The sequence below is a fragment of the Malaclemys terrapin genome, chromosome 7, assembly GCF_027887155.1.
Source record: "Malaclemys terrapin pileata isolate rMalTer1 chromosome 7, rMalTer1.hap1, whole genome shotgun sequence".
Lineage (NCBI taxonomy): Eukaryota > Metazoa > Chordata > Testudines > Emydidae > Malaclemys > Malaclemys terrapin.
In genome coordinates, this window is record NC_071511.1 from 51,140,707 (window position 1) to 51,164,830 (window position 24,124).

Sequence of the window (24,124 nt, forward strand, 5' to 3'; positions counted from 1 at the left end):
AGTGTCTCAGGAGCATGCTAGCTCTTAAATGGAACAACCTGAAAACAAATGCTAAGATTCGTTAGAGTTCAACAATCCCTAAGGTTCTCCAGAAACGAAGGTGGAAACGTCTGGGCCATGTGATAAGAACGAAGCCAGAGTATCTGCCATGGCAGGTGAGAGGAAAGTGCCAAGGGCCAGCCAGGAGAACCCCCTCCATCAAACAGTACTCAGAGAGGGACAACTTATGGGAGTTAACACCACAGGAGATGTGCAGGGTGGCCCAGTACAGACGGGGCTGGCAGAGCCTCATTCGTGCCCTAAGCCATATCTGACGGCGTGGGAAGGATTCAGATTTAGTCTTTCTCTGTGAGTGAAATTCACCCTGCGCAAAGGGCCATTAAAAGGTCTATGAGGCATTGAAATCTTTCTTACCTGCAAAGTGGGGCTTCCGTGGGCCATCTGACAGAGGTGAATTCCAGGCTTAGTGCATAAGGATGCATTTTAAACCCAGGGAAGTCAAAGCACTCAGGTCATCTTTTCCAGCTTTTCTCTGCAGCCAGCAGGGTTGGGAACTACTGTCCCTTTTAAATGGAAGCTGAGGGTATGTCTAAACTACGGGATTACGTCGAATTTACAGAATTCGATTTTGGGCAACAGATTGTATAAAGTCGAGTGCATGTGGACACACTAAGCACATTAATTTGGCGGTGTGCGTCCATGTATCGACTTCTGGAGAGTTGCACTGTGGGTAGCTATCCCATATCTATCCCATAGTTCCTGCTGTCTCTGCTGCCCATTGGAATTCTGGGTTGAGATCCCAATGCCTGATGGGGCAAAATACATTGTCACTGGTGGTTCTGGGTACAGCCTCACCCCTCCCTCCATGAAAGAAACGGCAGACAACCGTTTTGCGCCTTTTTTCCTGGGTGAACTGTGCAGACGCCATACCATAGCATGGAGCCCGCTCAGCTCAAGACAGCAGTCATGAACATTGTAAACACCTCACGCATTATCGTGCAGTTTATGCTGAACCAGGACCTGAAAAACCAGGTGAGGAGGAGGCTGCGACTGCAGCGCGGCAACGAGAGTGATGAGGACATGAACACGGACACAGAACTATCTCAAACCGCGGGCCCCGGTGCTTTGGAGATCATGCTGTTAATGGGGCAGGTTCTAACCGTGGAACGCCAATTTTGGGCCCAGGAAACAAGCACAGACTGGTGGGACCGCATAGTGTTGCAGGTGTGGGATGATTCCCAGTGGCTGCGAAACTTTTGCATGCGTAAGGGCACTTTCATGGAACTTTGTGACTTGCTTTCCCCTGCCCTGAAGTGCAAGAATACCAAGATGAGAGCAGCCCTCACAGTTGAGAAGCGAGTGGCGATAGCCCTGTGGAAGCTTGCAACGCCAGACAGCTACCGGTCAGTCGGGAATCAATTTGGAGTGGGCAAATCTACTGTGGGGGCTGCTGTGATGCAAGTAGTCAAATCAATCACTGAGCTGCTGCTACCAAAGGTAGTGACTCTGGGAAATGTGCAGGTCATAGTGGATGGCTTTGCTGCACTGGGATTCCCTAATTGTGGTGGGGCGATAGATAGAACCCATATCCCTATCTTGGCAATGGAGCACCAGGGCAGCCAGTACATAAACTGCAAGGGGTACTTTTCAATGGTGCTGGAAGCACTGGTGGATCACAAGGGATGTTTCACCAACATCAACGTGGGATGGCCGGGAAGGGTTCATGACGCTCGCACCTTCAGGAACACTACTCTGTTTAAACGGCTGCAGCAAGGGATTTACTTCCCAGACCAGAAAATAACCATTGGGAATGTTGAAATGCCAATAGTTATCCTTGGGTACCCAGCCTATCCCTTAATGCCATGGCTCATGAACCCATGGCTCATGAAGCCATACACAGGCAGCCTGGACAGTAGTCAGGAGCTGTTCAACTACAGGCTGAGCAAGTGCAGAATGGTGGTAGAATGTGCATTTGGACGTTTAAAGGGTCGCTAGCGCACATTACTGACTCGCTCAGACTTCAGCCAAACCAATATTCCAATTGTTATTGCTGCTTGCTGTGTGCTCCGCAATCTCTGTGAGAGTAACAGGGAGACCTTTATGGTGGGATGGGAGGCTGAGGCAAATTGCCTAGCAGCTGATTACGCGCAGCCAGACACCAGGACAATTAGAAGAGCACACCAGGAAGTGCTGCGCATCAGAGAAGCTTTGAAAACCAGTTTCATTACTGGCCAGGCTACGGTGTGAAAGTTCTGTTGGTTTCTACTTGATGAAAACCCGCCCCCTTGATTGACTTGTTCTCTGTAAGCAACCCACCCACCCCCTTCGATCACAGCTTGCTTGCAAAGGAAATAAAGTCACTATCGTTTAAAAATCATGTATTCTTTATTAATTGATTATAAAAAGAGGGAGAGAACTGACAAGGTAGCCCGGGTGGGGTTTGGGAGGAGGGAAGGAAAAGGCCACTAAAAAAGTTCAATATAATGACAGCCTTTTGGTTGGCCTGTCCACTGGGGTGGAGTGGGAGGGTGCACGGAGCCTCCTCCCCCCTCCCCGTGTTCTTACACGTCTGTGTGAGGAGACTATAGAACATGGGGAGGGGGGAGGGCAGTTATACAAGGGCTGCAGCAACATTCTGTGATCCTGCTGCCATTCCTGAAGCTTCACCAGACGCTGGAGCATGTCCGTTTGCTCACGCAGCAGCAGCAGCGTTGCATCCCGCCACCTCTCATCTCGAGCGTCTCTCCTCTCCTCGCATTGGTCCCTCATGTCCTCACATTCACTGGCATCTTTCCTGTACTTTGATACCGCGTCCTTCCACTCATTCTGATGAGCTCTTTCATTGCGGGTCGATTCCATGATTTCAGAGAACATTTCATCTCACGTCCTTTTTTTCTGCCGCTTTATCTGAGATAGCCTTCGGGACGGAGGAGGGAGGCTTGAAAAATTTGCAGCTGCAGGAGGGAGGGAAAAAAGGGAGAGAAGTATTTAAAAAGATACATTTTACAGAGCAATGCTTATACTCTTTCACGGTGAACAACACTATTCACATTACATAGCACATGTGATTTCAGTACAAGGTCGCATTTTGCATCTTAATATTGAGTGCCTGCAGCTTTGGTGTTAGAGATCACAGACGCAGGTCCAGGCAACAGAATTTGGCTTGCACGCAGCCATGGTAAGCCATTGTCTTTCGGCTTCTGCAGCCTTCAGAAAAGCAGCGCCCTCCTTTCCCACATACCAAGCAAAGCCCGTTGAGTGCTGCGGTTTTCCTGTTAATGTGCAGCAGCAGAAACCAAACTAAGCCCCTCCCATCCAATTCTCTGGGATGATTGCTTTATCCCTCCCCCCACTGCATGGCTGGTATCAGGGAAGATCCCTGCAGAAACCAAACTAACCCCCCCCATCCAATTCTCTGGGATGATAGCTTTACCCCTCCCACACCGCATGGCTGGTATCAGGGAAGATCCCTGCTAGCCAAACGTGAAAAGCTCAGCACCAATCCCCCCCACCCCCCGCTTGGCTAACTGCAGGGAAGGATTTCTTTTCAGCCACAGGCAAACAGCCCAGTAGGAACGGCCACCTCTGTCCCCTTAATTAAATTCCCGTATTTCAACCAGGTTACCATGAACAATATCACTCTCCTGAGGATAACACTGCGAGATAAAGAACGGATGTTGCTTGAATGCCAGCAAACACTGGGACCATACGCTGCCAGGCTTTGTCATGCAATGATACCAGATTACTTGCTACTAGCATGGCGGGTCAAGTGTCCTACCATGGAGGACTGCACTGCCCAGAAACCTTCTGGAAAGGCTTTTGGAGTACCTCCAGGAGAGCTTCATGGAGATGTCCCTGGAGGATTTCTGCTCCATCCCCAGACACGTTAACAGACTTTTCCAGTAGCTGTACTGGCCGCAAATGCATCCCAAGCCCTCAGGGCAAATTAATCATTAAAAAAAGCTTGCTTTTAAACCATGTTTTATATTTACAAAGGTAACTCACCAGAGGTCCCTTCTATGGCTTCATGGTCTGAGATAATGCCCTGGGAGGGTTGGGAGGGTACTTCAGTCAGGCTGAGAAAAAGATCCTGGCTGTTGGGGAGAATGGAGTGCTGTGTGCTCTCCGCAAGCTCGTCGTCATCCTCCTCCTCATCTTCCCTGTCCACAGAATCCTCAGGCATGGCTGAGATTATCCCCTCCTCGGAATCCATGGTCAGGGGTGGGGTAGTGGTGGCGGCCCCCCCTAGAATTGCATGCAGCTCAGCGTAGAAGCGGCATGTCTGCGGCTCTGCCCCAGACCTTCCGTTTGCTTCTTTGGTTTTCTGGTAGGCTTGTCTGAGCTCCTTAACTTTCACGCGGCACTGTAGTGAGTCCCTATTGTGGCCTCTCTCCATCATGCCCTTGGAGATTTTTTCAAATATTTTGGCATTTCGTCTTTTGAACGTAGTTCTGCTAGCACAGAATCCTCTCCCCATACAGCGATCAGATCTAGTACCTCCTGTACAGTCCATGCTGGTGCTCGTTTTCGATTCTCGGACTGCATGGTTACCTGTGCTGATGAGCTCTGCGTGGTCACCTGTGCTCTCCACGCTGGGCAAACAGGAAATGAAATTCAAAAGTCTGTGGGGCTTTTCCTGCCTACCTGGCCAGTGCATCCGAGTTCAGATTGCTGTCCAGAGCGGTCACAATGGTGTACTGTGGGATAGCTCCCAGAGTTGAATTGCGGCCATACTAACCCTAATTCGAAATGGCAATATCGATTTTGGCACTACTCCCCTCGTCGGGGAGGAGTACAGAAATCGATTTTAAGAGCCCTTTATGTTGAAGTAAATGGCTTCGTTGTGTGGATGGGTGCAGGGTTAATTCGATTTAACGCTGCTAAATTCGAACTAAACTCATAGTGTAGACCAGGCCTGAGATTCTAGAGTTTTCACATGACTCTATGAGCTGGGGCTCTATGTAAATAAGCAAAGATCATGGCCAATAAGGTGGATAGAAAGCTGGCTAGATTGTTGGGCTCAACCGGTAGTGATCATCAGCTCGATGTCTAGTTGGCAGCCGGTATCAAGCAGAGTGCCCCAGGGGTCAGTCTTGGGGCAGGTTTTGTTCATCTTTATTAATGATCTGGATGATGGGATGAACTGCACCCTCAGCAAGTTCGCAGATGACACTAAGCTGGGGGAGAGGTAGATATGCTGGAGGGTAGAGATATGGTCCAGAGTGACCTAGACAAATTGGAGGATTGGGCCAAAAGAAATCTGATGAGGTTCAACAAGGACAAGTGCACTTAGGACGGAAGAATCCCATGCACCACTACAGGCTGGGGACTGACTGGCTAAACAGCAGTTCTGCAGAAAAGGATCTGGGGATTACAGTGGACGAGAAGCTGGATATGAATCAGCAGTGTGCCCTTGTTGCCAAGAAGGCCAACTGTATATTGGGCTATATTGGTAGGAGCATTGCCAGCAGATCAAGGGAAATGATTATTCCCCTCTATTCGGCACTAGTGAGGCCACACCTGAAGTATTGCGTCCAGCTTTGGTCCCCCCTTTACAGAAGGGATGTGGACAAATTGGAGAGAGTCCAGCAGAGGGCAACAAAAATGATTAGTGGGCTGGGGCATCTGACTTACGAGGAGAGGCCGAGGGAACTGGGGTTATTTAGTCTGCAGAAGAGAAGAGTGAGGGGGGATTTGATAGCAGCCTTCAACTACCTGAAGGGGGGTTCCAAAGAGGATGGAGCTAGGCTGTTCTCAGTGGTGGCAGATGTCAGGACAAGAAGCAATGGTCTCAAGTTGCAGTGTGGGAGGTCTAGGTTGGATATTAGGAAACACTATTTCACTAGGAGGGTGGTGAAGCACTGGAATGGGTTACCTGGGGAGGTGGTGGAGTCTCCATACTTGGAGGTTTTTAAGGCCCGGCTTGACAAAGCCCTGGCTGGGATGATTTAGTTGGTGTTGGTCCTGCTTTGAGCAGGGGATTGGACTAGATGACCTCCTGAGGTCTCTTCCAACCCTAATATTCTATGTTTCTATGAGACTGGGGATAAAATCATAAGGAGTTGACAACACGTCCCCTCCAGCTGATGGGCCATGCAGTACTCTGTGTTACTGTCTCTCATAATTTCATCTCGAGTCTCAGAATATTTGGTGATTTCCTTAAAGCCTCAGCTCCTGGAGTGATGTGAATACAAGTCACATCACCCCTCCTTGTGCCTCAGTTTCCCCATCTGTCAAAGGGGGCTAATGATACTGACCTCCTGTGTAAAGCACTTTGAGCTCTAGGGAGGAAAAGCACTATGTCCTATTACATTACACAATGAAGTGAGTTACCTTTGGGAAATGATTTTCTGTTGTCAAATGAAAGACACCATACAAGTGTAAACTATTACAATGAAGGGGCCAGTGCATCTGTATGCCACTGCTGTCCTCTGCTGGGTGGAATCCAAACTGCTCAGTTGTGACATAGGCCCAATGCTGCTAGCAGCTAGTTGAGATTCTCCTATAGCTCCAATGGCTTCTGGTGCAGGAGGATTGGAGTGCTCTCCCCACTGCCACTGTGATGTTCCAAGTGGCTGCGCGTGCAGTGGCGTGACAGCTGTGATCTCTGGAGATCATTTCTCCCAGGACATCCCACACCCACCCTGGACAGGTCGGGGAGTTTTCCTGGAAAATATGAAATCCAGCAGTTTGCCAAACTGAATCCCATGGACTTCAACCTGGATACAGGAAGGTAAAGTGCTGTGGGCGGTAGCATGGGATGGCACAGGGCCGTTCATTTCTATAATATTTCTACCATTTTTATGGGAGCATTTCCTTTGCTCCATGCCAATGCCTGGCATTATGGGGTAGCTGGGAGTGCAACGGGGGAGGCAGTGTGATCCAGTAGTCAGGAAACTAGGCTGGGAGAGACCAGCTGCACTAGCGGCTAATGCTGAGTGAATTTGGGCCTTGGCCTCCCTCCCTGCCACTTCTCCTCCTTGGCAAGGGGTGTTGAGCCCTACGGCTGGAAAGCGCCCCTGAGCCTCCTTGGTATTGCTCAGGCCAGTGTAGGTTGCTTAGCGATTGCAGCTCTTTTCCTCGTTGCCTCTAGCTGGGTCTGCAGAAGACGTTTTGCATCCTGACGCTGTCCCAAGCCTCCAGCAAACTCAGGAGCTGCCGGGACGGATTATTTTAATGCGTCAGAAGGTTGCCTCTGTGACGTTGCACTTTATATAATTTTATAAAAGTATGCTGATGAGTATAAACATAATGTAACTAAAATATGCTTTATGCAAAAGATTTTTTGTAAGGTATTATTACAAAGCTTATAATTTACTAAGTGCGGTTATTCTAAATGTATTACTTTTGTATTTAAAACTAGAAATATAAAATATAACTTTAATTATTGTAATTATGCAAAGTGTGGACCATTAATGGTCATTTAAAATTTTGATGGCTTTCATTAACCAGAACAATTAACTGTAGATGGCTCTGTTTTACTTGTAAGTCTTCCTGTATACGTTTGTGCTGGCAACTTACAGTGACACGTAATCATGTCACCTAAACTGAAATTCATCTTTAACCTGGTGCTTTTCCATTGAGGAGGAGGAGGGGTGGGAACCCAGAGAGGGACAAAGAATTTCCGCCTTATGCAAAAAATATATAAGTGGGTGGAACAAAACAAAAGAGGTGGCCATCATAAAAAATCCCCTAGCTATCACATAAGCTGAAACAAGGGCTGTACCAGGGGAAAGGATTGTGCCCAAACTAAAAAGGCGTCCAGACTGTAAAAAAACTTATTAAAACATCTCTAAGGGTAAAATTTTATCTTTATTCAGTTTTATTATTGTACTAGGCATAAACTTGCGTGGTTATTTTATTTTGCTTGGTAATTTACTTTGTTCTGTTTGTCACAACTTAAAACCACTTAAATCCTACTTTCTGTATTTAATAAAATCACTTTCTACTTATTAATTAACCCAAAGTATGTATTAATACCTGCGGGTGCAAACAGCTGAGCATATCTCTCTATCAGTGTTATAAAGGGTGAACAATTTATAAGCTTACCCTGTATAAGCTTTATACAGGGTAAAACAAATTTATTTGGGGTTTAAACCCCATTAAAAGTTAACCATCTATGGGTATGTCTACACTATGAAATTAGGTCGATTTTATAGAAGTTGATTTTTAGAAATCGATTTTATACAGTCGATTGCGTATGGCCACACTAAGCGCATTAAGTCAGCGGAGTGTGTCCTCACTACCATGGCTAGCATCGACTTACGGAGCAGTGCACTGTGGGTAGCTAGCACAGTTCCCGCAGTCTCCGCCACCCATTGGAATTCTGGGTTAAACTCCCAATGCCTGATGGGGAAAAAAACATTGTCGCGGGTGGTTTTGGGTACATGCCGTCAGTCGCCCCTCCTTCCATGAAAGCAACGGCAGACAATCATTTTGCGCCTTTTTTCCTGGGTTACCCGAGCAGACGCCATACCACAGCAAGCATGGAGCCCACTCAGCTCACCATCACTGCTGCTGTTGTGGGGGCTGCTGTGATCCAAGTAGCCAATGCAGTCATTGACATTCTGTTATCAAGGGTAGTGACTCTGGGAAATGTGCGGGCCTTTTTAGATTTTAGGTGCATCATATTCCTGTCCTTTGTCTCTGGTGAAGAAGTCTTACAGCCATACATTTCAGTCTGGTCGGCGCTGTAACACCCCATAGCATTTCTGTGGTTGACACATGTAACAGCTCCAGGGCTCTTGCTCTTTTGCCTTGGCCGAGATACCTTGCCCTACCCAGACTTCCAAGCATTCGACACAGAAACACCTGCAGCAGCTGGCATTGCTACACAGCAGCCGTTCCTTGCCTTCGCAGCAGACGGTGCAGTAGGACTGCTAACTGTCCTCATCAGACATGTAGCTTGGCCGGGGGTTCTGGGAATGTCTTCCCTGCCCGGCTCCTAGCAACCTCCAGGGCATGGTGTACGGCTCCACCACTTCTGCTGCAACTCTGCTCTCCTGCTCCTCTGTTCTCCTATTCCCCAGCGACAAGCCCAGGGGATCCCTTCTGGTCCTCCTGGGTGCTGCTGGCAGCAGACGGTGCAGTAGGACTGCTAACCATCCTCGTCCACTGCTTCCGCAGCAACTCTGCTCTCCTGCTCAGGGGATCCATTCATGAAGCCTGGACAGTAGTAAGGAGCAGTTCAACTATAGGCTGAGCAAGTGCAGAATGGTGGTAGAATGTGCCTTTGGACATTTAAAAGCTCGCTGGGGCTGTTGGTCAGACCTCAGAGCAACCAACATTCCCATTGTTATTGCTGTTCGCTGTGTACTCCATAATATCTGTGAGAGTAAGGGGGAGACGTTTATGGCGGGGTGGGAGGTTGAGGCAAATCGCCTGGCGTCAGATTTTGAGCAGCCAGACACTAGGGCGATTAGAAGAGCACAGCAAGGTGCACTGCGCATCAGAGAGGCTTTGAAAACCAGTTTCATGATTGGTCAGGCTTTGGTGTGACAGGTGTGTGTTTCTCCTTGATGCAAACCCACCCCCTTTGTTGATTTTAATTCTCTGTAAGCCAACCACCCTCCCCCCTTTGAAATAAAGTAACTATTGTTTTGAAACCATGCATTCTTTCTTAATTAATTTTTTAAAAATGAGATAACGGACAAGGTAGCCCGGGTGGGGTAGGGGAGGAGGGCAGGACAAGGCCACATTGCTTATTGTAGCCACACTAAAAATCAAACTGTTTGAATGACAGCCTTCTGTTGCTTGGGCCATTCTCTGGAGTGCAGTGGCTAGGTGCCTGGATCCTCCCCCGGCCTGCGTTCTTGGGCGTCTGGGTGAGGAGGCTATGGAACATGGGGAGGAGGGTAGGCGGTTATACAGTGGATGCAGCGAGGGTCTGTGCTCTTGTTGGCTTTCCTGCAGCTCCAACAGATGCTTCATCATGTCCGTTTGCTCCCCCATTAGCCTCAGCATCGCGTCCTGCCTCCGCTCTTCGCACTCACTTAATTCTTTCCTGGCCTCTACCACTGAATGCCTCCATGCATTAAGCTGTGCCCTATCAGTGCGGGAGGACTGCATGAGCTCGGAAAACATGTCATTGCGAGTGCGTTTTTTTCGCCTTCTAATCTGCGATAACCTCAGGGACAGATATCATAGGGGGAGCGTAGAAACATTCTACGCTCTACGATTCTGGGGGGGACTGCATGGTCACCTGTGCTGCTGAGTTCGCCATACTGATCAAACAGGAAATGAAATTCAAAAAGTTTCCGGGGCTTTTCCTGTGTACCTGGCTAGTGCATCGGAGTTCAAAGTGCTGTACAGAGCGGTCACAATGGAGCACTCTGGGATAGCTCCCAGAGGCCAATACCATCGATTTGCATCTGCACTACCCCAAATTCGACCCAGCAAAGTTGATTTTAGTGCTACTCCCCTCGACGGGGAGGAGTACAGAAGATAATTTTAAGAGCCCTTTAGGTCGACGGAACGGGGTTGGTTATGTGGACACATTCATTTTTAAATCGACCTAATGCGGATAACTTTGACCTAACCCCGTAGCGTAGACCAGACCTAAGTGTTAAAAACAAAAACACTTCTTAAGTTGCTTTCAGTTAAGTCTGCAGCTCTGGGGCACGTGGTTCAAACCCTGGGTCGGTGTTGGAGCAGACTGGCGTGTCTGGCTCAACAAAACAGGGTGCTAAAGTCCCAAGCTGGCAAAAAAGGCAGGGGCAAAAGTAGTCTTGGCACATCAGTTGGCAGCCCCAACGGGGTTTCTGTAATCCAACCCGTCACAGCCTCCTCTGCTCCAGACCAGGCACAGGGGATTTCTGCAGCTATCAACCGGCAGCATTTGGCCCAGAATGCCAGCAAGTGGCATGCAGCAATTTGAGCAGCTTTCAGCAAACTGCTGAATTTCATTATGGGAAACGTGTTCGGCACAGGCCAGCCTGCACGGGGCTGGGGGAAGAGAGTGCTGCTGATGCCAGGGGCAGAGCGGTCCACAGGAACCCAATTGGGTTGGTAGCCAAGTTGGCCCTAGACATGATGCTAGTGCCATGTCTCCAGCAGGGGTAGCTGGGGAAATACACCCCAGCCTGGCACATGGGAGATGTCTGTGTAGAACACAGCCAAGTCCAGATGCCAGGCACGAGGTACCTATGGTGTGGCTACCCACCGCCCATAACTGCAGAAGTCTGCCCCCCTTCCTGCCCAAAGCCAAAGCAGCTGGGGGGCAGGAGGAGTCACTAGCCCCACCCCTGCCCTTCCTTTCCTTCACCCCCCTGCCCATAAACATGGATGGAGAGCTCCCCAGGGCAGAAGGAACACAGACCCACCCATGGCCCACCGAACCCTCCAACAGGGAACCACATGGACCCCACTCCTGCTTTCCAGTCCCTACATGCCCACTAAGGGGCCAGGACAAAACTGATCAGCGTCCAGCTGTGTCTGAGCGGGGGGCTACTGCCCAGACTCAGGAGCAGGGCCGACGAGAGGGGGGGGAAGCCGGTACAAATTACCGGGGCGCAGCGGTCCGGAAGGGGGCCCGGCTTCCCCCCCCCTCGTCGGCCCTGTTTAGCCGGTCCGCCCTTGCTGGGGGGCCTGAAAAATTTTTTTCACCGGGGCCCGAACCCGCTCTCGGTGGCCCTGCCCAGGAGTACCAAAGTTAGTAGGTGTGGTGTGTTTCCAGGCAGTTAAGCGAGGCCACTAGGCCTGTGGCAAACAGTCAATGTCCCCCGCATCCCACTGGGGCCTCAACCTTGATCTAACAGGCCTGCTCTCCCCAACGCAGTGGTCAGAGCAGCCTCAGGGGTCAGTCCCTGCTGCATTTTGCCCACCTGGATCAGAGTCTGTAGCTCTGTGTCTCCATCACAAGGGCTGATGCTGATCCCTAGAGCATAGCATGGATCTGGGTTCCTAACCCTGCATAGGGAGCACCAGACACTGCTTGCCCAGAGCCCTGGAGCCCACTATCAATGCTGTTGTGAAAAAGGCAGAGGTGCTCAAACAATATGTTTCTTCTGTGTTTCTGACCATGTCAGACGATGCATCAGGATCACCGAATGAGGGTGAAATACTTCCTGCTCCAGCATCAATCAAGGAAGATGTGAAATGGCATCCACTAGAGGGAAATATCTTTAAATCTGCAGAGCCTGAGAATTTTCACCCAAGAGTTGTAAAGGAGTTGGCCAAGCAGCAAATTGACATGTCATGTTCATTTTTAATAAATCTTGGAAAACTAGAGAAGCTCCAAAGGACAAAGAAATCCAATCCAGTATCAATTCATAAAAAGGATAAATGGGATGACCTGGGTAACTATAAACTGGTTAATCTGGCATCACTCCTGGGCAAAATTATGGCATGGCTGGTGTTGGACTCAGTCAATAAAGGATGGTAATTTAATTAGTACCCGTCAACATCATTTCATGGAACCCTTCTCACCAAATGAACCTGACCTTGCTCTCTGATGACATTTCAGGGTCAGTTAATAAAGGTGACTGCATTGGCACCATATTCTTGGACTTCTGTAAGGTAGTCCCACATGATGTTCTCCTTAAAAAATTAGCCCTGTCCAGACTGAAAGGGCTTAAAAGCTGCTAGACCTCAAAACATGGATGGGGATTCATCCACTGGTGGGAGAGATTCTAGTGGGGTCCTCCAGCTTCTGTTCTCCTCCCAGTGCCATTCAATATCTTGCTCAATGCTCTGGAAGAATATATAAAACCCTTGCTGGTAAAGTGTGCCAGTGACACATGGACAGGCAGGGGATGTAGAGGGCTGACAGCTCGCCGATACAGAGTGATCGGGATTGCTTGGTGAGCCTCAAACATCATACAGCCCAATGCAAGGTCAGACATCTAGAATGTAGGTCACACACAGGCTGGGGTGGTAGCCAAGAAAGCGCTGCCCCTGGAAAGGGCTCAGGGGTTCTGGTGGCCACCGACTGAACACAAGCACTCAGTGCGGCGCTGTGGCTGAGGGCAGACGTGGTCCTTGGAGGTGGGAATGAGGGATACTGAGAAGCAGGGTGTCACAGACGAGTCTCTGAAAATGGGTGGCGTCAGAGGAGGTCTCTGCCCAGGCTGGAGTTTGCAGGGCTGCCTCTAGCAAGTGAGCACTGTGGGGATCATCAGATATGGCAGGAGACGCCTGGAGGAAGGCATCCTTGTCAGATAGCATCCGGCTCGCTTGTTTGAGCAGGGGCGAGGCCCAGTCCAATGCATATCCCATCAGAAGGCTTATAACGAGTCCTACTTTTGCTTGGCCGGTGGTGTGGGACTGGGGATGGAGGAGTGTAACGGGGTTGGGACTCACCACCTGGCGCCTCCTACTGGTTGTTTCTGGGAATTAGCTCTGTCCAGCAGAGCACCCCCTCCTGGTGGTGTCCCGTCCGTTGTCTCTCCCTCAGTAGCAGGGTAGCGCGGCCCAACGGCCAGAGTCCATATAACGCCCCTCAGTAGTAGGGTAGCGCAGCCCAATGGCCAGAATCCATATAACTCCCCTTAGCTGTGGGGTAGCGCGGCCCAACGGCCATAGTCCATATAACTCCCCTCAGCTGCGGGGTAGTGTGGCCCAACGGCCAGAGGCGTAGGGGGACCCGGGCCCTCCCTCTCCACTGGGTCCCGACCCAGGGCTCTCCTAATGGCAGGATTCCCCTTGCCGTTGGCTCGGCGGGGATTTGGCCGCAGCACAACGAACATCAGCGTTGCTCTAACGCGGCTCATCCCTAAAGTTCCCCTGGGTCACTTCCTACCCTCAATGTTGCAGTCTCCTCCAGAGACGTGGGTTCTGGTCTGTTCCCCTCTGGCGGGTCCTCCGTCTGAGATGCAGGGTTCAGGCCGGCTAGGCTGGCTCCTGGAGCCTGGAACGTGGGCTGTTTCTCCTCAGGAGCTGGCTGTGTGCGTCCTTCTCCTCCAGTGGTCAATCCCAACTGAGCAGCTTTGCAGGCTTTTATACCTAGCCTCCAGTTGGAGCATGCCCAGCAGAGCTTCCGGGGCGGAGCTCCCTCTGCCAGGAAGGAAGAATTAACCCCTGCTGTGCCAGTGCGGAGCTGCTCTGCCCCATCACAAGGAGGAACACATACAGCATTGGTTAATAACCCCCTGTATTTTTGGCAGTCCCCATCAAAACGTTCTGGGAGGGGGCCTGGGTCTGGGTACTTGGCCACAGTGCATGCCTGTAGTGCAGTGTTCTCGTCCTTCAACTTGGCTGCCTGCTCTCCTAGCAGCTGGTTCTCTGCGGCGTGCTGGACCTGCAGTGCCATATTTTCCTCATGGAGCTGGGTGGGGCCTGCATGGAGGTTGGCTCTCTGCTGTGAGCTGCGTGACTTGGGCTCAAATGTGGGAAGCTCCTCCTGAGAGAAGTCAGCCCGTTTAGGCATCTCCAGTGCCCTCTGGGGCATGCTGGGCAGGGAGTGACCCCCTGCCTCCATGTTCCCCCAGGCAGGCATTCACCGCAAGCCAAGGGGATCCAGGCAGACTGTCAGAATCCTGACAAGTGTAAGCGGGGGAATGGTCCCGCTATTGTGGGGAACTTTCCTGGCTTCTGCACTACCCCGGTGAAGTGGGCTAGCGAAAGGATCGGAGTCCTCGCTCCCACTTCCTTTACCCAGGGGCCTCCCTGCCCTTGAGGACTCCCCTTTCACTCTCCTGTCTGGCAGAGTCCTCATAAACCCCGACAAGGCTGGGCCCAGGATTCCCGGGGGGCTCGACCCCCAACCCTGCGGTGGTCACCCAGGACAGGGGCTAGGGTGTCCCCACTCCGGGGTACTCTCTCTGCACTGGGCACCTCCCTGACCCACTGATCATTTCATACAATTTAAAGCAAATACAAGTTGTTTAATTAACAATTAATTTTAAAAAAGAATAAGGAAAAATGGGAAAGGTTAAAGGAAAACACATCACCCTGCTCTGTGGCAGGGAACATTACAAACAGTGTCTCTGGAACGTCAGGGCAGTTCAGTCTGTTCCTTGTAGGTCCCAGGCCTGCTTCTCAGGCCCTGGCTGTGCTGCAGGGACACTGTGGGTTGGACACTTGCTCCGGTGGTGGCCACACGCTCTCAGGCTCTAGGTGGCAGGACCCTTCTTCCCAGTGTCGCCCCCGCCCGGTCGGGGTTATGATCCCCCTGCAAGTCTGGCCTGCAAGGCCTCTTGGCTGAGGCGTCTCCCTGTGCTGGGCCCACTGCCCAGGGTCCCCCTCACTCTCCCCAGCTGCTCACCGCACCCAGCTCCGGACGGCTCCAGCCCCGGCTCCAGCTCCGGCTCCAGCTCCACTCTGCCTCAGCCCGGCTGCTGCTGCTGCTCTGCCTCCAGCTCCCTGGGCTGCTTCTCTGGCCTCTCTGGCTCTGGTTGCTGCAGCTCTGCCCCCAGCACAGCTCTGCTCTGCAGGCTGCTTCTGTGACTCTGCTCCCAGCTCTGACCTGCTTCCTGGCTGCTTGTCTGGCCCCTCTGGCTCTGGTTGCTACAGCTCTGTTCCCAGGGCAGGGCTGCTCTCTCTGGGCTGTGCTCTGGCTTTGGGGCTGCAGCTCTGCTCCCCAGCTCAGCTCGGGCCCCTGCTCTCTCCTTAGCTCAGCCCCAATCTGTCTGACTCAGGCCATTCCAGTTCACATGGAGGACGGGACCCACCCTGGCCTCCTGACTCTCTGATTAGCCTGCCCGCCCTGTCAATCAGGCTGATCTGGAGCATTGGCCTCTCCCCATTGCCCCTGGGGACTGTCAGTCTCAGGCTCCTGATTTGCCATCGACCCTTCCCCTTTTAGTGCTGGGAGCTAGCAACCAAAACACCCCACTGAATGTTAGTAAGGGGGCAACAGTCCCCTTACACAAGGGCAGTTGGGAACAAGGGTCAGAGCAGGGTCAAACCAGAGGCTAAGAGAAGTATGTAGACAGGTTCCAGGCCAGGGTGAGGACCAAGGATCAGAGTCCAGGTGAGAAGGTGAGACCCAAATCAAGCCAAGGCCAAAGCCAGGAGTGCAAGAGCAGGGAGCAGGAATTATCGTGGTGGCTACCAGAGATCTGCTCTGTTGCCCGGACATTTCCTGGATCACCCCTTAGGTTTGTATAGGATGGGAGCCACTCAGGAGCTGTGAGGACCTTTTGAGGTGGAGCTTCCCTTGGGCTGTGTCTGCAGCAGATCACAGGTGGCAGTGCACAAAATGGTTATAGTGGCAGCATGGTGGCATTTGCTGCCTAGCAGCTCTTCACCCCTGAGACCCTCTGGCCCTGACAACCTAGTCATCTGAGCTGAAGGGGGGGTTAAAAAGGACTTTGATTGTCCTTGTGCCTTGCTGCCCTCCGTTCCCGCAGACACCTCTGTGTTCTCCCTAGGCACACCTTTCTGCTCCTCTCCCCATATGCTCCTGCTGTGCATGCTACCCTCAGTGCATGCCCCAGACAGCCTGGTACATGCCTGCCCCCGCCCTCCATGGGCACTGCAGCCACTTCCCAGCTCCGGCAGAGTGTGATTTTCACAGCAGGGAGTTGTCACCCAGTTATTTACAGAGTGCAAGACTCCACAGCCAGCTCGGCCTTCCCACCTGGCAGCAGTTGCGAGCTGCAGCTGGCACAGCTATTTATACCTCTGCAGAGCTAGGGGAGAGGGCCAGCACAGACAGGATAAGGGGGAGAGCATCCAAATGGCTGCCTACCCCGACGTGGGCGGGAGGTTTGAGGGAGGGGAGGTCTTCTCATCCCCTTCCAGGGCCCAGATGCTTCATGTCAGGGCTTTCAAGTTCATCTCCCTCCTCCAATAACTTTAATTCTTTATACAAAGTGAAACCCCTTCAACAGCAGAGACTCAGAAAGACCCACACCAGGCTATCCCATCATCCAGTGGCTAAGGCATGGTCCTCCCACATGGGCGATCCACGTTCTCCACACCTGACTGAGGGAGGATTGAAACAGGGCTTCCCTCACCCCAGACAGATGTTGCAATCTCTGGGCTAAAGGTTTTAAGGAGGCCCCACCCACCGTCTCTAGCCCTTCCATGGTTCCAGCCCAGAAAAATAAAAAATTCTGATTTTTTAGTCTGGTGAAAACAATTCAATGAACTTGACACAAATACCAAATAGCTTCAGGTCAACCGAAACTGTATTTTTCAGGGAATAAACTATTCGGTGATAAATTTTTGCCCAGGTCTGTTTGAAACATCGATCTAGTTATGCTGGGGAGAATGTCTCTTACACTCAGTGCAGAAGTGATCAAAAACTTTTTTTTTTCCAAAAAAAAATTGGGTTTGGGACCAAAATGAAAAATTCTATCGAAAATATGCATTTTGATCAAAATTTCCTGGATTTTTGACCAAAGACAGCTATATCATGGAAACAAAACCCAAAGTGTTTTCTGATGAAAAATGTTTTAGTTTTTGATGAAAATCAGAATTTTTACCAAAAACTATTGCTTAAAACCAAACATTTTTAGGTTTTGGTTCCATTTTTTGGTGGAAAAAAACAAAAGCGACACACCAGAAATTGATAAAACCAAATGTTTTCAAAATTTCCCATCAAATATAATTGGCATTTCTCACACAGTTCTGTTCTGCTACCTTTTGTTTAGTGTGTTCTGCCCCTTTCAGTCACTAGGAATTCTGTGGGCTGCCAAGACGGGCAGTAATTTCATGTTCGGGTCAGTGCAAACTGCTACAAAGGCAATCAGAACAATCAAGGGCCTGGAAAAACTGTGATGAAGCGAGATTGACATAATTGTGACAGTTCACTGTAGAAAGGAGCTGAGCAGATAAAACGATATACACTAAGGACTGATCTAGGGAGAGTCCCGAAGCAAAGGAATGGCAAGACTGGATCAGACCCGAGGTCCAGCCAGCCCACACACTTCAGAGGAAGGCATAAGAACCCTGCAGCAGCAGATGTGAGATGATCTGTTCCCATGAAGGTCTCATCCTGATCCTTCAGTTAGAGATGGGCTTAAACTGTGAAGGTTTTAACTCCCTTCTGACAGTGGCAGATGCTTCACAGGGATGAACAGTACAGGGCATTTAGCAAATGATTCATCGCCTGTCGTCCACTCCCAGCTTCTGGCAGTCAGAGGTTTAGGGACACCCAGAGCATGGGGTTGCATCCCTGACCATCTTGGCTAAGAGCTATTGCTGGATCTATCCTCCATGAACTTATCTATTTCTTTTTTTAACCCAGTTATACTTTTGGCCTTCAAAACATCGGCTGTTGTTGTTGTGACTGTGCACTGTGTGAAGAAATATTTCCTTATATTTGTTTTAAACCTGCTGCCTATTAATTTCATTGGGTGACCCCTGGTTCTAATATTATGTGAAGGAGTAAATGACACTTCCTTATTCACTTTCTCCACACCAGTCATGATTTTATAGACCTCTATCATATCCCACCGTAGTCGTCTCTTTTCCAAGCTGAACAGTCCCAGGCTTTTTAATCTCTCCTCATATGGAAGCTGTCCCCTATCCCTACTTATTTAGTTGCTTTCTCTGTCCTTTTTCCAATTCTATTATAGCTTTTTTGAGATGGCTTGACCACAACTGCACACAAAAGTGTGAGCAAACCATGAATTTATATCAGGGGTAGGCAAACTACGGCCCATGGGCTGCATCTGGCCCACGAGCTGTTTTAAGCCAGGCGGTGAGTTCCCGCTGGGGAGCCAGGTTGGGGGCCCCACCGTGCAGGTCGGCCCCACTCCGGCGCTGGCGCCAGATCGGGGGCTGCACCACACGGCTCAGCCCCACTTTGGCACTCTAGCCGGGGCGCCAGGTCGGGGGCCACACCAAGCGGCTCCCAGAAGCTGCTGCATGGCCCTGCTCTGAGGGTCAGGAGCCGCCCCACACCCAGGAGCCAAACAAGGGACTTGCCATTGTTTCCGGAAGATGCTTGAGGTAAGTGCCGCTCAGAGCCTGCATCCCTGAGCCTCTCCCCACACCCCAACCCCCTGCCCCAGCCCTGATCCCCCTCCTGCTCTCCAAACCCCTTGATCCCAGCATGAAGCACACTCCTGCACCCCAAACCTCTCATCCCCAGCCCCACCCGAAAGAACGCACCCTCAGCTGGAACCTGCACCCCTTCCCACACCCCTGCCCCAGTCCTGATCCCCCTCCAAACCCCTTGGTCCCAGTCCAGAGCACCCTCCCCAGAGCCTGCACCCCCAACCAGAGCCCTCACCCCCTCCTGCACCCCAATCCCAATTTTGTGAGCATTCATGGCCCGCCATACAATTTCTATTCCCCGATATGGCCCTCAGGCCAAAAAGTTTGCTCACTCCTGATTTATATAGTGGTACAGTAACTTCTCACTTAAAGTCGTCCTGGTTAACATTGTTTTGTTGTTACATTGCTGATCACTTAGAGAACATGCTCATTAAAAGTTGTGCAATGCTCCCTTATAACATTGTTTGGCAGCTGCCTGCTTTGTCCACTGCTTGCAAAAAGAACAGCCCGTTGGAGCGAGCTGGTGGGGGCTAGGAACCAGGGTGAACCAGCAGCCCCCTATCAGCTCCCCGCTCCCCTAAGTTCCCTGTGTGGCTGCCGCCCAACAGGCTATCAATTACCGGCAGTTCAGGTGTCCTTCCCCCCACGGCCATATGCTGCTCCTACCCTCTGCTTTGGAGCTGCTGCCGGGAGCCTCCTGCTTGCTGTGCCCAGGGGGGCTAATGTCAGGGTGTCCCCCTCCCCCCTGCTCCTGCCCCCCACTTACCCCATCTCCCTAGAGCGGGTGGGGAGGGGAGGACACAACAGGGCTCAGGACAGAGGGAGATGCTGGCAGCAGCTGCTATGTCAACTTGCTGATTTACTTAAAAAGTCAATGTACTTAGAATGGGGTCAGTGTACTTAAAGGGACAATGCACATTTCTCTCACACAGGGTATGTGTCTGTCTGCCATGCTGTCTCCCCACCCGCCATTTGTGCTGCCTTGTAGAGTGTGAGGCTACATTAACAACAATGTGTTAAACCTTTAGGGCTCAGGCGAGTATTAGTTCAGCATTTAGCAGTAAGAAATTCCCTGGGAAATATCCCACCCTCTGACTTTACCACCTCAAGCAAGCTTCACAATCATCATTGCTATGTACAGTATTAAATTGTTTGTTTAAAACTTATACTGTGCATATATCTATCTATATTTATATTCTTTTGTCTGGTGAAAAAAAATTCCCTGGAACCTAACCCCCCCATTTACATTAATTCTTATGGGGAAATTGGATTTGCTTAATATCATTTTGCTTAAAGTTGCATTTTTCAAGAACATAAGTGCTGCTACCCCATGGGAATGTCACATCTAGGTTTCTACATGCAAGAGCAGGTTCAACTTTGAATGCAAGTCAAGAGTTTCAGATGGTTCAATTCAATGCACATAGTACCCAACACTGCACTGTGAACTCCCTTTTTGGTAGGCGTAGGCATAGATGGCTTCCATTTGGGGTTGCCTCAACACCTGAGAGCCACTATCACATCACATCCCAGATAGCTGGGGAGCTGGTTGGGGGGGGGGCGCGGGGGAGAGAAAAGGAACTGCTGTCCAGCTGCTGATTTAGGATGAAAATGCCCAACCCCCCAAGGAGGGGCTCTGAGATGTTGTAAAAGGTGACACAGGACAGAGCCTTAAACAGGAGCAAATGCCAGATCAGGTGGTACAGGATTGGTCATATGGGTTACACACTCAGTGACAAAGAAGCTTGGCTGGAGTAGGGAGAGGGAATGGTACAGATGGAAAGATCGCAGCCCATGGAGGCCACACACAGTTTCATGGGCATGTTAACATAGCGAAGCAAATTCACCCCTCATTGCTCACAGTGAGATGTTCCTCCCAGACTGCTGCCTGGGGACAGATCGGGCCAGAGCAGCAGTGGGGTGGACAACAGGGGGACAGCTTTGGGAATTAAAAAAAGGATTAGTGACATGGTGCTGAAATATTTAGAGATTAACAAAGAGCCTAAATCTCAGTCAATGCAGGTTCCTTGGGGCCATGCTGCCTTCTGCAAGGTGATCCACCAACGGCACCTGCTTCCCAAGCACTGACTGGAACATGGCAGTGCTGGGCTCAGATCAGAGAGGACTGCAGCTGATTCCTTCTGGCAGTGGGCAGTCCCATGAATACATTTGTGGGTAGGAATCAGTTGATCCCAAATTGCTGGGAGCCAGAATACAGACACCGCTGGGTGATGCACAGGCTAAATGTCAGAAGGCAATCCTGAAATTGTAAAGGGACTTGGCACAAAGATACAATACTCAGTCAGGGGTGTCTTATAGCAGACATGCATCAAGGAGTGCCCATCAAAGGCATGAGCAGGAGCTGCAGGAAGCGGGGTTTGAAGTAAATATAGTACAGCCCATTCCTGAAATAAAATTTGACAAGATCAATTAAGAAACAGGAAATGACTCAATCTTACAGGTTCTTGAGTAAGTCATTCTACATGGGTGGGCAACTGAAAAGGCCCTGCCCCCTCCGAGCATATTGAAGGGATGGAGATGAAATTGCTAGATTCTGCACAAAGGACACCATGTCTCAGCAGCAGCCAGCACGAGGTTTGCTAAGCAGCATCCACGCTGAGCACTGAGAAGTGTCAGAGCAGAGCTTGAGGTGTCTGGCACTGACCAGGTACAAATGCAGCTATCGAAGATAAGGGGCCACATCCTCAGCTGGTGTGAACCAGCACGGCTCCATTAAAGTCCATGGACTGACACCAATGGACCCAGCTGAGGATCTGGACAAGGCACCCAAGTGTGAAGTCTGCAATCAGTCCAGGAAACAGGATGCAAAAGAGCCCCAGAACCTGAGTGAGATTCCTGCTCGCCCTTGGTCCAGGGCTGGTGGAGATCAGTGTGAGTTAGAAAGGGAGCATCATCTCTCCATAGGGGAGAATGCTGCACATCTCACATGTCAAACCCCTACCCCACTGCCAGTGGGAGAGCATGTTCAAGTGCAGAGAAACTGCCTTAGTTCCCTCTCCCCACCCCCCGAGGAAGAGTCCTGTGTGACGAACAGAGACGTCAAACTGAAACCAAGGCGCACACTGGCCCTCTGTTGCCTGGGGACACCCAGAATCTGCTGACAGACGTCACCAATCCCAGCCCAGCCCCTGAGAATGGAAATGACTGGGATCAGCAAACAGGCCCAGCCACACTAAGGAGCAAGGTAGCTACAGACTCAATTACCCGGCCCCAATCAGCTGAGATTATGAGTGTCATCAACTGAGTAGCTCTGCTCCAAAGAGGTGAAAGTCCCCAATGGCACAGTCAGCTGAAACAGGGGTTCAAGATGGTGACTGGAGCACTGACTGTGAGTAGAACATTCCTCATGTTTTACTGAATAATGTCAATTGTCGTCATTCCGCAGCTTTAACTACAACAAAGTCCATCGGTTCCCTCTGAAGAAGGGATCACAACTGACAGAAAGGGCTCAGATTTCAAAGTTTTAAAATATTTCTCTAAAAAACCTAAGGGAATTCCCTGAGGAACAAACTGTGTTACAATTCAGTTAAGGTTGTAACTTGATCTCAGTTAAATTAAAATAACAAACCATCTCTTCAGTTGGTGTAAATCAGCATAACACTAGTCAATGGAGCTACACCAGTTTACCCCAGCTGAGGATTTGGGTCAGGAAGGGGGATGGATCACTTGATGACTGCCTGTTCTGTTCATTCCCTCTGGGGCACCTGGCTGGTATCACTGTTGGAAGACAGGATACTGGGCTAGATGGACCTTTGGTATGACCCAGTATGGCCACTCTTATGTTCTTAAGGCTGTGATTTCATGTATATATACATACCTAAAAATCATCCCAAATGTCTGAAATCCTGGGAATTCAAAGTGAAGGTTAAAATTACAAAATAACTGTTTGAACACCAAGAAATTCATCATTACATTACTTCTCCTTAACTCCTTCCTCAGTCTACATACATATCTATCACTCACTCTCCTGATGGGCCATTGACCTGGGAACAGATTCTCCTCCCCCATTTACTTCAAGAATCTTGTTTCTGTGTACAGTCCAGTGGTACCTCTGTAGCCCCTCCCCTGAAGTGTGACTTTAAGTCCCCCATCTCTCTCCCTAGTGCTTTTCTGGCACCTGGTGCCTCCACTTAAGGTGACTCAGTGTGCGCACAGGAGTGGGGCAGGGTCCTCTCCAGGCTCCCACCAGGCTTGCTGGTCTGGGATTCCCTGTGGGGGTCTCAGGAGCCAGCACCCACCTGGATCCAGTCACTGCAGGGCTGCAACTGCCTGATATAGGGACTAGATCTCACAGCTGTGAAAGAATGCCCTCCAGGGGAGTGGAAGTGTAGCAGGGACGCCTGGAACTGGGCTGTCTTTCCCCCAGCTTCCAAACCAAAACTGCTTCTCCGTGTCAGTTCTCCCCTCGCTGGGGCTGAGCAGCTCTGGCTCCATGGCCTGGGTAATACAGGGGGTCATGCTACATGATCGCAATGATCCCTTCCTGCCTTGGAATCTATGAATCTGCCTACCAGCCTCAGAAGGGGTTTCTAGTTCCTTCTGTCTCCAACTCTGACTCCACGCATGCTGAGAGATGGTATCAGAGGCCTCTGGCAGCCATCTTAGTTGTAGTCCTTTCAGTAGGCCCCTCTAAAGGTTGATGTCTGGAGCTCCAAGAGCTGGCAAATTCCAAGCACAGGTTACACTGTATCACAGTCAAACCAACACCTCTGCCTTAGCCACCTTTCAAAACACACACTGATTGGATTTATCACTTTCTTGCAAACTCCTGATGCTATTAAAATAGCAGATAATTGAACAGGGGGGTGGGGTCAGAGTTAAGGTCATTTGTAGAAAAATCAAACATTTCCTGACTTCCAGAAATTCTTTCTACACAATTAGTTTCCATAACAGTCCATTGCAGGTTTTCCTGTCCTTTCCTCCCAAGCAGCCTGTTGGTTCCTATATTCCTCATCCCTAGATCTCAAAGCACTTTACAAAGGAATGCGAGTATCATCATCTACTTTTTACAGCTGGGGAAACAGAGACTCAGAAAGGTGAAATGACTTGCCTGAAGTCCCACAGCAGATCACTGATCAGAACATAGGTCTCCTGAATCCTAGACCCATGCTCTGTTAACTGGACCACACTGCCCCAGAGTGATAGTTGCCATGGTCAGACAGAACACAGGGCTAGAAGATCCATGGCTCTGCTCCTGTATGTTTTTAAATGTAAACAT

At 50.4% G+C, this 24,124-nt stretch overlaps 1 long non-coding RNA gene across 1 annotated transcript in view; it reads right to left on the bottom strand.

The window, feature by feature from the left end:
* Positions 1 to 2,450: 2,450 nt before the first annotated feature.
* Positions 2,451 to 24,124, bottom strand: part of LOC128841064 (uncharacterized) — a 28,475-nt gene continuing 6,801 nt past the window's right edge. Inside the window, exon 3 of the long non-coding RNA XR_008445764.1 lies at positions 2,451 to 2,954. This is a non-coding gene — a long non-coding RNA (uncharacterized LOC128841064). The remainder of the gene's footprint in view (positions 2,955 to 24,124) is intronic.